This window comes from Abramis brama (genome assembly GCF_963993115.1).
Source record: "Abramis brama genome assembly, chromosome: 7".
In the NCBI taxonomy this organism is placed as follows: Eukaryota; Metazoa; Chordata; class Actinopteri; order Cypriniformes; family Leuciscidae; genus Abramis; species Abramis brama.
Window position 1 is genome coordinate 44,249,970 of NC_139969.1, and position 16,833 is coordinate 44,266,802.

The 16,833-nt window shown below is 39.2% G+C and overlaps 1 long non-coding RNA gene across 4 annotated transcripts; it reads right to left on the reverse strand.

Annotated features, from left to right (window-relative positions):
• Positions 1-886: 886 nt before the first annotated feature.
• Positions 887-14,460, reverse strand: LOC311087359. Of its 4 annotated transcripts, XR_014607225.1 has the most exons (7): positions 14,200-14,460; positions 14,046-14,075; positions 13,919-13,965; positions 12,946-13,785; positions 2,575-2,639; positions 1,826-1,886; positions 887-1,329 (listed from the first exon to the last, which is right to left on the reverse strand). It is a non-coding gene; the product is annotated as an uncharacterized lncRNA (long non-coding RNA). The 4 variants fall into 4 exon arrangements; XR_014607224.1 differs by lacking the exon at positions 14,046-14,075; XR_014607226.1 differs by having other exon boundaries at positions 13,919-14,075.
• Between the last annotated feature and the right edge of the window lie 2,373 nt (positions 14,461-16,833).

Consider the following 16,833-nt stretch of genomic DNA (forward strand, 5'->3'; position numbering starts at 1 on the left):
AGCTCTCTAAACAAGTGTAGAGTGCCTCTCTCCAGTCCAGTCCTGAGATATCAGGAAGCTTCCTCGGATCGACATGTTTTGCCCCCATCCGGTAACACACCTTGATGATTTCATCGCTCAGGTTGCAGGTCACGGCAATATGACAAAACTTTTATGTATAATCAAAAAGTTTGCGGCTACCCTAAGCCACCGCCGCGATCTGTCCAGCGAGCTCCCAACTCATATTCTTGGTCTGTTCTTCTGTCAGGGTGTGGTGTAGGTTGAAGAAGGCAAAGAGGCAAAAGGCTTCAATACATGGATACATTTTACTAAATCACTCAGATAGGCACATACAGGCAAGAAGGTTTAACCACACCAAACACTATGTTACATACACATGACTCAGACGAGAACGGACAAAGACTGACTGAACAGAGGGAACTAAATACAGACACAGATGAACACTGATTAACTGAACACAGGTGATGATGATGAACTAGACACAGGTGATACAACTGAACTAATGATGACAGTAAAGACATGTGACATGATGACAGGAAGACAAGTCCAAAACAAAACAGAACACAACTGTGACAATTACACGCTTATAGTGATATTAAAGTTTACATTATTTGTGTTACAAGTACATTACAAATTCATTATGAGTGTCTTCGAAACATACAAGCAATATACTATTAAGCTATTTGTACTATATTTTAATATATTAAATTGTGCTAAAATGGAACCACTTCAAGTACATTTAAGTGTATTTCTTTACAGTTCATTAAAAATATTTTCATATTTCTTAAAACTGCAGTTATCATATATTTGAAGCTTAATTTTAATGTACTTCAAGAACATTTAAATAGCATTAAACATGTATTAGCATTGCACAGTTTATTATAAAGCTGTTTTATTAGGTATTTAAAATAAATGGTATATTAAAAGTGTACATTACAAAATAAATACATCAGAGTACATTAAAGTACAGCAGCAGATATAATGCTTTGGCAGAGCTATATTTATACACTTTGGTAGAACATTTCAGTTATACCTGTATTACTGAAGCGTACAGTATGAATATTACATCACTCAATAAATAAGCATCACAATGCAATTTTCTGAAAAAATAAATAAATAAAAGTTACAGAAAAACAATGTGCAGAAGTGAATAATGCATTAGTTACAAAATCAGGCCTACAAACGGCTGAACCAAAGAAACAGAAGAGTTAGAGTGTCACATCTTCATCTTCAAGTGGACGATCACTTCTTTGAGTACGACTCATTTTCCACAACTGAGGGCTTGTGGTTCAGACACTGTAGTGTGTGAAGACTGCTTTATCACAGGGTCTGTGAAAGGAAGAAGAATGAGTAACATTTTTGTATCCATGAATAGAAGAAGCCCAACACAACTTACAGTGAGCAAAGTTCAATCAAAAACTCACAGATAGTTATTATCAGTAATAAAGCAATCTGTGAGTATTAGAGGGTATGTTGTATTTTGATAATTGTGGTTTATTTAAACCTAGGGTATTCCCCATGAATGTGTCTATTGTGGTCATTCTAACATGCTCTCTCTTCACCTCTGTTGCAGAGATTTAAGGAAATTAGAAGTTGTGCAAAATACTGTATGCCAGGACAACTAGGACTTGCAGCTTTACCAAAAAAAAAAAAAAAAAAAAAAAAAAAATTAAATAAACAGATTTTTACATGAATGACTCAAAGGTAGCACAAATTAGACACCTGAAATGGACACATTGCTAACATTTACATAACTGTCAATTACCTTTCAATAGGACTAAAAAATCTCTATACCAGAGGTGATATGAGATTAAACCATACTTACTACTCTCTTCTTCACTCGTCTCTGCACTCCGACTTCAGTTTTTCCTTTTATAGCAGATGGTCTGAAAAACAGCAAATATTAATATGAAAAAAGAGAAATTACACACACACACACATATATATATAAGCCAGGCAAATTATGATGAATGATTTGTTTTCTTTTTAAGAATGACAGTACGCTGAGTACAATGTACTTGGTGGGTAATATAATCAAAACCCTTCAGACTCAGCAGTTTCAGATGTAGGCTCTCTTATAAACATCCCTTTTAACAATGTAATCTTTGTACTTATTTGTTATTAGAAATATATATTAGAAAGTAATCATAAGGTTGTCAAGCTTGAACAAATATAAACACCAATCAAACTTTCAATTTTCAAACTTTTCAAAGATCAATTACATCATAACAATGAAGCCAAATTGTTCAGGAAATCAGAAATAAATACACAGTTAATAATAATAATGTTAATGTAATGTTGTATATGTTATAATGACTAATTCTGTTTTTTTGCAGATGCATTGGGCAATGTTTTATAGTTGTTTGAAGACAGACAAATGTCTCCACATGGAGTTTAAACAGATTTATCAAAGACTTTAGAAAGTTGCTAGAAATCAGTGTCAGCATCATGTTACAGCGGTTAACGTCAGTATTCAGGTGTTAGTCATTATTAGCAAATGCATAGCAGACCTGTCCACCTAGGAAAAACTAAACTGTGAGCGATTTATTTATGCAAACAGCAACTAAAACTTACCAGTATGGTGGAACAGTGGAAGATCTGACCACACAGTCCCATCTCCCACATTCTGGACATTCAGTCTAAGGAAGGAAGATCAAACTATAGACTAAGTTACATGTTAATGAAGAACAGTTACTTGTTTTGAAATGTATATGTATACATTTTTCTTACCCACTGGCCAGTTTGGCCTTCATACCTATACTGCTCTCCATCTAATGTAATCATGTTATATTAGTAAATACATGTCACAGTTGTATTATCTTTTTAAGACCAATTTAACACACCATCACCCTTCATTGTGAAATTTTCACATCTCCTCTTTATATAATCACGCTCCTTTCTTGAGCAGCGGTCGGGATATTGGTTATCCTGCAAAGTTTTTGATTTGTCTAACTTTAATTGCGTCCATTTGCTGTGGCAGTATATGGCCTAACAACAATGACACTTCATTTATAGACCTTTTAATCTTTTCCTAACGATTAGCAGACGACAACAATGAAAGCACATGATGTGATGAATATGAGAATGTTAATGAGATTCATGGTACCAGTCAAATGAAGAGAACTGGCATAATTTAAATTTATATTACATAAAAAGAGGCCCACACCCATTACATTTTATTTATAAAACTCATAGACCATTGTGTCATATTTCTTTTGTTAAAGAGGTCAGCAAAAAAGTAAAGAATAAAGCATTTCCTATTGTTTTAGAGAGGGGCATGGTATTCATGTGAGGTGACAAATGATAGGCCTATGTAAATGTAACCCTCCTACACAATTCCACTTTTTTTCAGGATTTATCATGTGCATGGGGAAATGAATTGGTGAGAGGTTACTAGAAGTTAAAATCGGGATTTATAGAAAACAATTAAAACTTAGGGCATGAAACTCTGACTAGAGTGTAGAGAGGCCTGGTTAGCTGAAATAAAGCTATACTGTGTTCGTTTGTTTTCACCGTGAGCATAAACTCCCATACACATATATATTTAACTTAGCCACTATAACCCTTATTTGAAAAACATAAATAAACTGAAATCACACAAATCACATTTCACTCACACACACTTAAATATCAGACCACAAAGATTAAATGTTAAACTCAAAATGTATTTATATATTTTCTTCAGAATTCAGGTGCGTTAACCTTTCAAAATGTTCTCATGTTCAAATGAAATGACAGTTAACAATACCCCGGGGTTTTTCCTACTAAATGTCAGTGTTTTGTGGTACCACAACGTTGGCGCGCATGTTGGAGCTCAGTTGAAAAAAAAAATATTGTCTGTACTCACAGTTCCTTGGTGACAGAAAAATTAACATGACCATTCTGGTTCAAACCGTTTGATCCAGTGGTGAGATACACGATGAAGAAAACCCGTCCTGAAACTCTGTCCGTCTGTGTGAAAAACACAGACATCTCTGGCCTGCAGCACGAATCCCGAGCACATCTATTGCAGCAACATGGATGGCAGTCTCTGATGCACACTAGCCAACAGTCCACAAAAAAAACGAATGAGCTTCATGATATCTTTTTCAAGTTCATTTTAGTTCACATACTCACTCAGAACTCGGTGGCAAATTGGATTTCAGGCAGTTCACACGTGGCTATGCGCGTCGCAGTTCACACGTGGCTATCAGTTCACACATGCTAAGTAAGCAGTAGTTTCACTTCATCCGAATCTCCGTTGTAGATTCAAACAGCTCCAAACTAACTCACTTTCCCGTTTTAACAGTGTAGCACCTTCACAAAACTCAAGAAGAATACCCCACTGGTTCTCAACATCGATGAACAGCAATGTATAAATCACACAGAACTTACAGCTAGCTCGCAGCGATCTCTCAGGCTTTCTTTCTCGTACTTTTTCCGCTCGGTCTTTTAGTCCCGCCCCCTCAACAATCCGGTAGGCTGTTACACTGCTCTATGGATGGAACTGATTGGATAACTAATGAAACTGACACCTGGCCATCCAATACGAAATAAAATGACAGAGGGTTCAAAGGTTACTCTCAAAAGAAAAAATAATATTTTAACATCTCTATTTATAACTGAATTAACACGCGTAATAATACAAAAAAATGTATTACACACCAGGGCAATTGAACTGGCCCATATTTCAAGATACTGTATTTGTTAACAGAACACAAAATAAACATTAGATAAATTTAGCAGGGTGCTACATTCTCCCCCCACAAGAAAAATGGTCATGCCCTCATGACATGTCTAAAACCGTAAATCACTTTAAGGAAAATAAACACATTTTCTTAAAAGATTGTGGTAGGAAGATTATTAAACATTCCCCTTAACCTATCCATTTGTAAAAATAACTTTTGTATTTCTTAATAGGAGATAGGGCTAAAGAATCTTTCTGGTCATTAATCTCAACTACAGTAGCACTATGTGTACCAACTGCCACTGACGTTGGGGTCCCTAAAAAGTCATAAGTTAGTCTGGTTGGAGCTTTCTTTAGTCTCTGAGGCCGAGTTGTCTTGTCATGGCTTTCTGTTACACTGTTAAGTCTCTCAGCTACATCTGACGTCTGTATTTCAGTGTCTCTTTCTCGTGGCACACTTTCTGCTGTCACATTTTGTACCACATGGTCATTCTCCTCCACTACGACAGATTTTTCAACTGAATCATCCATTTCTGAGTTACTTGTCAAAACAGCCAGATCCAAATCCAGATCAAAAGGCTCACAGTAATCAATGTTTTGAGGTTCTGGTCCTGACAGCGTTTGTGGTACATAATAGTCATGCCATACACCCATCTCATCATCTTCAGAATCAGATGTTGCCTCCATCTTATCCTGTTCGGGTGCTGGTAAACATGAAGTATCAGAGTTCCCTTTTCTCTTTGCTTTGAGCCGTCTGCTGGCTCTTCTTTGTTTTAAGGGCTCCTTGTTCATCTCAGGCCGCAACTGCACTTCCTGTCCGATTGGCAGAATGTGATTTCGGTGTAGTATCTTTTCAGATCCATGTCCACTCTCTGGCTTCAGTTTGAACACGGGCAAACCAGGCAGTTGACTCTCCACAATGTAAGGAGTATCTTTCCACCGATCAGCAAGCTTGTGTTTCCCTTGTAACCCAAGGTTTCGGATCAAGACCCTGTCCCCGGAATCTAATGGACAGAAACGAACTCTTTGATCATAGCGTTGCTTGTTCCCTTCATTCTTCTTCTCTGCCATACTCCCAGCCAACTGATAGGCGGCTTGAAGCTCACGTTTCATGTTTTTGACATACCTCAAGTAGGATTTTGTGGAGGTGCCGTCACTTGAAACTCCGAATGTCACGTCTATGGGCAGCCTGGCTTGTCGTCCAAACATTAGAAAATATGGAGAATAGCCTGTGGACTCATTCACTGTGCAATTGTACGCATGTACAAGATGACTGAGGTGCTTACTCCATTTACTTTTGTCCTGCGTTTCCAGCGTTCCAAGCATGTCAAGAAGAGTCCTGTTGAAACGCTCAGGCTGTGGGTCACCTTGAGGGTGATAGGGAGTGGTTCGGGATTTCTTTATGCCAAGCATGCTTAACAGTTCATGGATAAGGCGACTTTCGAAATCCCTGCCCTGATCTGAGTGCACCCTTTTTGGCAAACCATAGTGGACAAAGTATTGTTCCCACAGAACCTTAGCGACAGTTGATGCTTTCTGATCTTTACTTGCAAAAGCTTGAGCATATCTCGTGTAATGATCTGTAACTACGAGCACATTGCAGATATTTCTGGAGTCAGGCTCAATCGTCAAAAAATCCATGCAGACGAGATCCATCGGTCCATCACTGTTAAGATGCGACAACTCAGCAACTCTTTTAGGCAGCGTTTTCCTCTGAATACACCTTGGACAGCTCTTACAGTACTGTTCAATCTGGACTTTCATGCGAGGCCAGTAAAACCTTTCCCGTATCAGTCCGTATGTCTTGTCAACCCCCAAATGGCCCGACTGGTCATGTAATGACTGGAGCACAATTGTTCTGAACTCTTGTGGGAGCAACAGCTGCTGCCAAGCTGGTTTGTTTGGTGGATGGCTTGTTCTGTACAACACAGAGTCTTTGACTATTAGCTTCTCCCACTCTTTTAACAACAATGACACATCAGGATGTTTCTCTTTGTTAGCTTGGTTGGCACTTTTCTGAACTATAGCACGCCACACTTCTCCAATGCATGGGTCTTTCTGCTGAGAATTTGAGATTTCTGCTGCACTCAATTTGGGCAACTGCTTAGTGTTCAGAAATGACAAGTTACAATAGGCTCTGGGCACAGCACCTTTAGATGAGCCCATGAGATCTACAGCTCTGCACTGGCGACAGTGAGGTACTCTGGCTTTAGACATGTGACAGACAGCTTGGACTGTGGTGGCAAGCAGAGTTTCCTTCTCATGTGAAGCATTTTGATTTGCATGAGGGCGGCGTGACAATGCATCCGCATCCACGTTCTGTTTTCCAGGTCGATACTTTAGACTAAAATCATATGTTGACAATTCCGCCAACCATCGATGCCCTGTTGCGTCCAATTTAGCTGTAGTTAAGATATACGTCAATGGATTGTTATCAGTGTGAACCTCAAACTTGACTCCATAGAGATAATCATGCAACTTGTTGACAACAGCCCATTTTAATGCCAGAAACTCGAGCTTATGTGTAGGATAATTCTTTTCTGTTGGAGAGAGGCTTCTGCTGACAAACGCAACTGGGCGCAAACCTTCTCCCTGATCCTGATAGAGGACACCTCCCAATCCTTCTCTGCTCGCATCGACATGCAGCACATATGACAGTTTTGGGTTGGCGATTGCCAGCACAGGCGCCTCTGTAAGACTTCTCTTTAAAGCCTCAAAAGCTTTCTCACAGTCTTTATCCCACCTAGTTCCAAAACTCTCAGAAGGATGGTACCAATCTTTTGTTGCTGTGGCTGCTTGTGCTTTACTCTGCTCTTTGATATCTTTATTTTTCTTTGCCCCTTTCCTTGTCTTTCTAGATACAATGCAGCCCTGAAGCAGCTGATTGAGTGGATAACAGACTCGGGAGAAATCCTTTACAAAACGTCTGTAATATCCACAGAAGCCAAGGAAGGAACGAAGAGCAGTAATGTTTTCTGGGCGGGGCCATGATTTCACTGCCTCAATCTTTGCTGGGTCTGTAGCGATACCATCTCTAGACACAATGTGGCCAAGGTAGGTAACAGAGGGGCAGCAGAACTGACATTTATCCAACGATATCTTTAATCCTTCCTCCTTCAATCTGTCAAGGACTTTAAGAAGGCGCTGCTCGTGTTCCTCTAGCGTTCTTCCGAAAATGATCACGTCATCCAGATACACAAGCACTTCCAGTAGGTTCATATCACCAACAGTCCTTTCCATAATTCGCTGAAATGTGGCCGGAGCCCCACAAATCCCTTGCGGCATCCGCTCAAACTGATAGAACCCTGCTGGGCAAGTGAAAGCTGTTTTTTCTTTATCAGCAGCAGCTAAAGGGATCTGGTAATAGCCGCTTCTGAGGTCAAGCACACTGAACCACTGGCTACCACCCAGGCAGGACAAAGCATCTTCCACACGAGGGACTGTATACTGGTCCGTAATCGTTCTTCTGTTTAACGTTCTATAGTCCACACACATTCGTATGGTACCGTTTTTCTTGCGAACCACAACTATTGGAGAAGCATATGGGCTTCTGGATTCTGAAATGATTCCGGCCTCTTTGAGATCATTCAGATGCTTCCTCACATCCTCCAAATCACCAGGTGGTAAACGTCTAGAGCGTTCTCTGAAAGGTCTATCATCTGTCACCCGTATGGTGTGTTTTGTGCTCTTTGCACAACCCACATCAAACTCACTGCAGGAGAATACCTCTTTTCTCTCCATCATCTTTCGACACAGTCGCTCCTTCCACTCAGGAGGCACAGGAGAGTCACCAAAGTTGAAAGAAGACGGGGACAATTGAGGTGTAAGCAGCTTAGGGCCCTCCTTTTCACTGACTGTATTTATTACATCTACAGGAAATAGATGAGCAATTGGAATTCCACGTTTTAATGTCACATTATGACTGGACAAATTTCTTACAGTGACTGTGATGCGACGACAGTAAACAGCAGTGGACTTTTCAACCACCGGCATGACCAGTAGCTCTTCAGGAAAACAATCTACCTCGGGATGATCTATAAGAACAGCTTGGCTAGAGAGACCTCCAGGAAACTTTGGAACACCAACAACCGTAGCAACGCCGCCAGGTGGCAGAGTGAAAGGCTTGTCTCGTGTAAACCAGACTGTTCCTCTTTTTGTTTCAGCTGTGTCGTCAGGAGTTTCCTGAAACTTTTCATAAGCAACTTTTATTACTGGATGAACAGACAGGGTGTTGAGAAAATTGTCTCCTCCATGTGTTTTGCATGAATGGAACAGTCTTCGAACTATTGAGGTGTTTGTGCCGACCACAAGGGAAACATCCCCTGTCATGACCGGATCTGGACACACAAGCACAAGTGTTTCTACAGTCTCAGCTACTCCAACTACATCTCCAGTAAACTCAAGCTTCAAGCACATATAACCATTATATGGATACTCCTTTGCGCTGAGGCCCCAGATCTCAAGGCACTCAATAGGGGTCAAAGGCAGGTGCTTCAGATATTTGTCATAAAAGGAGCGATACAGTAAGGTAACTTGAGACCCGCTATCAAGTAAAGCTTTGGCGTAAATGCCCTCAATTTGTACTGAGACAATAGAGCTAGGTCCTACTAAACCTTCTGGCAAGTTAGCCTTCTTTTCTGGTAGCGTGTCACATCTTGTGGAACGTATTCTATCCGGAGCATCAGGCCGTTCCTCTACCGAGCCCCTGGAAAGTTTCCCGTCGGCTGTTTCATTTTCAAAAGGCGCTTGTTCACTTTTCTGAGATTTTCTGGATTTTGACACTCCCGCTGGAAATGACCATCTTCACCACATTTGTAGCAAAAGACATCAACACGATACTGAGGTTTGGGAACCCTCTCCTTCACACGTGCATATGAGTTTCCAGTAGCTTTCTGGCTAGGGTTCTGGTCTACGTGCTCTGCCACACTGGCTGATGCAGTCACAGAGGCAGAAAGGAGACGTGCAACATCAGTCTTGAGACCTTGAAATTCTTTCCTTAGATTCTCTATTGCAAGATCTTTCTCTCTTACGTCAGGGACTGGCGCAGGCTCTGGCAGTACATGTACAACTGAGGCTGTAGCACACTCGGCTCGTCTGCCAGTAGCTAAAGACGTGACCTTCTTTGCATTCGGTCTTTCTAGGATCATCTCCTCTTCTTCTCTTACATCCCGAAGCAACTCAGTAAAGCTGGGAGGAGGCTTGAGTTTGTAAGTCAGTCTTATGCGAAGGGCTACGAGGTCATGAGGCAGAGAGCCTCTAGCAACTTGATCAATGCGTGTTCGGTTCATGTCAATCACTTCAATTCCACCTTTACGATGGACTGCATGCAATAGCTTGTCTAATCTGAGTAAGTAAGCTGATAATTTCTCACTTTCTTGCTGGAATGTATTACGAAACCTCACCATGAGATCAGCTGCACTGTCTGTGGTTCCAAAAGCTGCTTCGAGGACTTTAAGGTAGTCATTGGCAGTGGCCTGGGGATTAGTGACTCTCAAACCTCTGACAATATCTGCTGCTGGCCCTTTAAGACACTCAGCTACTCTCTGTCTTTTGACAACATCAGAACACTGCCATTCGTCCAACATGTGAGTGGTCTGTTCCGCCCAAGCGTCATACTCCTCTTCTCCATGTGGAGTGGGTTTCATACCTGAGAACATGCGTAGCTTGCGATAGGCTGGTCCATCGCCAGACGTGGCTTGACACTTTTCAACTAGTGAGGAGATGGCATTCACCAGAGTTGCGTTCAGGTCTGGATTGGTGGGTGGAGCAGTGGGTAAAGTGCTGTGTGGAGCAGTAGGTAAAGAGCTGGGTGGGGCAGAAGCAGAGGTAAGTAAGCCAGTGACATCAGCCAGTGTCTTCCCTTCATTTGCTAAGAATGACAGCAACTTGGACTGGAAGTCTCCTCTATCAGTTACAGGAACAGTCTGGGTGTCAGTAACATTCACTATCCAAGGTCCAAACTCATCTCCAGCTAGTAACTGTTCAGGTATGTCAGTCTTAGTCATGTCATTAACAGTTTCAACTAAAACTGACTGGCTTTTATTGGAGTGTTCTACACATCGTCCTCTTATTTTACAGGGACCGAAAACTTCAGCCTCATCCAGTACCCTATACATAGTCTCATCAGTAACATCAAGAGAAACTTTACTAAGCACAAATGCTTTCCTTGCATCAACACCTTTGTCTTTACACCATTTGAAAATCGGTTCTGGATCCATGTTAATAGCTTCGGATAGACAGAATAAAATAAAAATAAAAATAAAATAAAAAAAATCTCTGAAACACAAGTGGCTATAGGGCTTTTAAGCTACCTCATTTAGCACTGACTTCCTATTTTATTTGTATTTTTTTATAACATGCTCACAAAACAAAACAACAGTAAACAACATCCCGGACGAGCCCCCACGTGTAACCCTCCTACACAATTCCACTTTTTTTCAGGATTTATCATGTGCATGGGGAAATGAATTGGTGAGAGGTTACTAGAAGTTAAAATCGGGATTTATAGAAAACAATTAAAACTTAGGGCATGAAACTCTGACTAGAGTGTAGAGAGGCCTGGTTAGCTGAAATAAAGCTATACTGTGTTCGTTTGTTTTCACCGTGAGCATAAACTCCCATACACATATATATTTAACTTAGCCACTATAACCCTTATTTGAAAAACATAAATAAACTGAAATCACACAAATCACATTTCACTCACACACACTTAAATATCAGACCACAAAGATTAAATGTTAAACTCAAAATGTATTTATATATTTTCTTCAGAATTCAGGTGCGTTAACCTTTCAAAATGTTCTCATGTTCAAATGAAATGACAGTTAACAATACCCCGGGGTTTTTCCTACTAAATGTCAGTGTTTTGTGGTACCACAACGTTGGCGCGCATGTTGGAGCTCAGTTGAAAAAAAAAATATTGTCTGTACTCACAGTTCCTTGGTGACAGAAAAATTAACATGACCATTCTGGTTCAAACCGTTTGATCCAGTGGTGAGATACACGATGAAGAAAACCCGTCCTGAAACTCTGTCCGTCTGTGTGAAAAACACAGACATCTCTGGCCTGCAGCACGAATCCCGAGCACATCTATTGCAGCAACATGGATGGCAGTCTCTGATGCACACTAGCCAACAGTCCACAAAAAAAACGAATGAGCTTCATGATATCTTTTTCAAGTTCATTTTAGTTCACATACTCACTCAGAACTCGGTGGCAAATTGGATTTCAGGCAGTTCACACGTGGCTATGCGCGTCGCAGTTCACACGTGGCTATCAGTTCACACATGCTAAGTAAGCAGTAGTTTCACTTCATCCGAATCTCCGTTGTAGATTCAAACAGCTCCAAACTAACTCACTTTCCCGTTTTAACAGTGTAGCACCTTCACAAAACTCAAGAAGAATACCCCACTGGTTCTCAACATCGATGAACAGCAATGTATAAATCACACAGAACTTACAGCTAGCTCGCAGCGATCTCTCAGGCTTTCTTTCTCGTACTTTTTCCGCTCGGTCTTTTAGTCCCGCCCCCTCAACAATCCGGTAGGCTGTTACACTGCTCTATGGATGGAACTGATTGGATAACTAATGAAACTGACACCTGGCCATCCAATACGAAATAAAATGACAGAGGGTTCAAAGGTTACTCTCAAAAGAAAAAATAATATTTTAACATCTCTATTTATAACTGAATTAACACGCGTAATAATACAAAAAAATGTATTACACACCAGGGCAATTGAACTGGCCCATATTTCAAGATACTGTATTTGTTAACAGAACACAAAATAAACATTAGATAAATTTAGCAGGGTGCTACATAAATATTGGCCATAGAGAATATCAGTATTTATTTGTAATAATTCATTATCACTATATCATATGTTTTGCTTATTTCAGTAATACAATTTGTGGTTATCTCTCCGTGTTTTTCACAGGACTTTAATCACTAAAGACAAAGTGTTCTCTACATGTCCAATACAAGACATTACATACACAACATTCAAGTTCATGCTCCTACTGAGCATAATGTACATTTACACATTTGGCAGACGCTTTTATCCAAAGCGACTTACATTGCATTTCAAGCTACACATTTACATTCTTATCAGTTCTTGCTTTCCCTGGGAATCAAACCCATGAACTTGGCGTTGCAAGCGCCAACGCTCTTCTGTTAGAGCTACAGGAAAGCTTGCGCCAAATACGCAGGAATATACACATCAAACACAAATTGCTTTATTATGCATACTAATGTGTATACAACTGGTGAAACATACGTTTTTAATCATTGATCTGTGAAAAATGGCTGTGACGAATCTGTAGCCGTCTAACATCTGCTGGAAATCCAGGTAAAACTATCTGTGTGCACTCGCGCGTCCCCAGTTGATCCGTAACACTGGCACAGACAAGTAACATTAATGTAATACAATCTTACCTAGAATCACAATATAATGAGGTTCCAAATGTCACACGCCATGCAAACTTGAAGAAGCTGGGTAAAAAACTGACATTTTAATGAAACCTGAGAGATTTACATCCCTCCGATAAACGATTCATCAGGGCCCTGTTTCAGAAAGGAGGTTAAGTGAAAACCCTGAAATGAGGGAAACTCTGGGTTTTCTGTTTCAGAATGGGAGGTATGTCAAACCTGAGAAAGCAGAGTAAGTCAAGCCCGTTTCTGAAAGAGAGGTAACTTATACTCAGAGTCAGTTACCATGGTAACCTACTCTGTGAACCTAACCTGGTCGGGAGCAGGTTTTCTTTGGTAAACCCAGAGTTTCTTTCGGTCTCCTCCCCTTTTTTAAAGAGGAAGTGGTGTTTAAACACCTCATTCATTCTTTCAGTACATTTTTATTAATAAAATTAATATTTTATTAATAAATAAAATATTGCTAATTTTACTGCTTTTTTTTACTGGTACATTTTTTTTTTAATAAGATGAAGTCTATATAACATCTTAACTGGCAACTGAAAATACAGAAGTAGATTTGAGTTACATAACGTAGTTCTAAACAAATTCTACATAGTTAAACTGTGGCATTTACTGAGAATCACTGAACTGTGTTCATCTGTGCAGCAGAAGTTGATGGACCGTCCTTCTGCTGTTCTTCCACACTCTGGGGGCGGAGGGAGAGAATACCCGTTTATACTTAGATTTAAACTTAGATTCTATAGGCTACTCCACGTAAAAATGTTTCAAATGTGAATGTGTAGATTGTTTGATGTGTAGACACATAATATTAACATTACCTCTGTAGGCCTCTCTGTGGCAGCAGAAACTCTTTATCCCCATCGTCCTGTGAAGATGAGCATTTGGTCGAGTGCACTTTATAACACTATTTGTCATAATTTCTGGTGTATTGAGTAGGCGACTTACAACTGCCTGGGGTTCTGTTGGGACAGGAGGCTCCAAAAGACAGATATTACCATCAGAATCTGTTGGGACCAATGAAAACCCCAACTCAAAGTAAAATAAATGGAAATATCAAAAATAGCCTATATAAAAAATAACACATATGTAAACCTCTTACATTTTATGAAGGCCCTTGGATCTTCAGGACTGGCTCTGAAGTCCCTCCAGGAATTCCCTCAGCCAAAAATGCTGCTGCACTGCTAGACACTGGATGCTATTTAGTTATTTAACCCTCTGAGGTCTGAGCTGTTTTCTGGGCCCTGGAGGTGTTCTGACATGCTCTGACATTTCTGGTTATTTCTGTTACTTGTGACATTTCCATGGCTAAAGTCTAATTACACTGTATTCAGCACAAACTCTGCTACGATAATATATCAGCAGCATGTATGTAAAAGTTTGTAGTTTTGAGATAATGACATTTATGCGTGGTTTGTGAAAATACAAAAAAAAAATCTCACTGAAATAAGGCCATGAAACCCATACTGATTATTTCTTCACAAGACTTTTGAAAATTGTATCACGTAGCCTAGAATATTTGCTCTAAAACTATGTGAAAATCACCCTGATAAGAAAATATATTGATTTAAAAAAATTTACGACGTGTTTTGTGTGAAAAAGCTTTATGCGGAGGTCATTAATATGTATTGTTTTCACACCTGAGAAAGACAAAGACCCTCCCCTAACGGCCCTTTTAGGAGCTATCAGGCCCTGTCATTCTGGGCAACCTTGCACAATACTGTAAATGAGGAGATTTAAAAAAGAATGGCTTTTAAATTGTTTGGATTTATTTACAACACAACAAAGTCCAAAGATACAACAAATGCCAAAAAAGAACTTATTGAAAACAATGATTGTGCCATTCCTAAAAACATTGTACATACATTTCATTTCCAAGGTGTTTGATTTTCACTTTACCATGTTCATGTTCACTGAAGTCCTCAGTGGCATCTGGGCCCTGAAAAAAAAAAGTGAACATACTGATATCAAGAGAAAGACGACCATGCATATTTAGTAGTTCACACCTGATTAGACAATGCCCCTGCATACTTAATGAGCCATTCATTCAGGTGTGTCACCTATAGCTAACTTAAATATAAGAGCTTGATAAAAATGATCATTCTAGAAGAAAATTTCAGATGGCATTTAGAAGCTTTTGCATCTGAACTCTTCATATACACACACACATATATACACACACATATATATATGCATACACATATATATATATATATGCATACACACACACACACACACATATATATATATATATATATATATATATATATATATATATATTTATATATATATATATATATATATATATATAATGTGTGTATATATTTATACACAAATATATTATATACATTTTTTTTTTTTCACAAATTGTGCTTGCAAATGGTATAATATCCAAGGTAAACATGTCTAGTAATTGTGCAGTTAATTCTCATACTGTATTTTCAGTTTTGGTATATTTATCCTCTCCCCAAATTTGTTACTAATAAAACACAATACAAATTATTTAAAGAAAAAAATTATATTTACCTTTTAATAGTTTGTTTACATCTACCTTGTAAATATATTTTTTATTAAAAAGGTTACAATTACAACAACAATTCAAGTGTAATCTTACAGTATATTCTACAGTATAAACTGTACCCAAATCTAGTCAACAAAATGTTGTCTTTCATATTTCGCCTGACTGTAACGTTGTTTTTTATGAAATATTAGGGCATATAAATGTTAATTTGCAGTTTAATACGTTGCTTATACAAATAGCCTACATTTTATTTCAACATATTTCAGTCGATTTTTACTCATCTCAGTATAGCAATACAGTTTGCTAAAACATCATCATTCATTCACACACGCGATTTAAATGTAAACTGTCTTTTTGCGAGCTGTGGTAAACAGCGCGCATCTCTGCCGTTCATTCATTCATAAACAGAAACCCGATTCACATGAGAAGGAAAAAACTTACTACAGCATTCCTCAGCTCGCTCCTCGATATACCCGCACTTCTGAGGTACATTTTCCATTATTATTATTCCTCACAGCGCTGCAAGACGGTGTAAACAAGTAATGATCTGAATAAACTTGTGTGTTTTCTCGAGCTGATATGGGGGCGTTCACAGGATTGCGTGGATTGCCTCAGCCATTTGCGTTTGAATAGCGCACGCTCTCCGTGGGCGTGTCACATTACATCTGAATGAGCTGTAATGAGGTCGACTGGAATCGCTCTCTTTTAATACAGATTTCACAAGATGAGAATATTTGTTTTTTAAATAAATTGCTTCATTTAAAAGAAGAGAATTCAAGCTTCATGCCTGTGTGTCTGTATGCCTGTTTGACTGAGTATTCGCTGAGTTATTGTTCATTTTCGGACGCATTTCAGAATGGACTTCACTGGCAGAGAGAAGGCAGAACTCGCTTCGTGTTTATTTTTCTTTATTTGGCAAAAAGCACAACACTTTGTTTTTATTGTGAGTATACACAAAAATAATACACATTTAACAGAATCGATTGATGTATGAAACTCCTATGGAAAATCAAAGTCAACAGAGTTTTTATGAGTTTCTTTTACACTGATAAAAAAAAAGCGAGCTGGTATCGCCGGCGATACCGCCGACTTCAGGGGGTTAAAAGTACACACTTAAATGTTTATAAAGGTATATGGCTCATAAATGTGTGACAAGTATTCGCTGAGTTTTGTTTCAGTTTATAGACGTGCTCAAGAAAAAAAAGTACACCACGA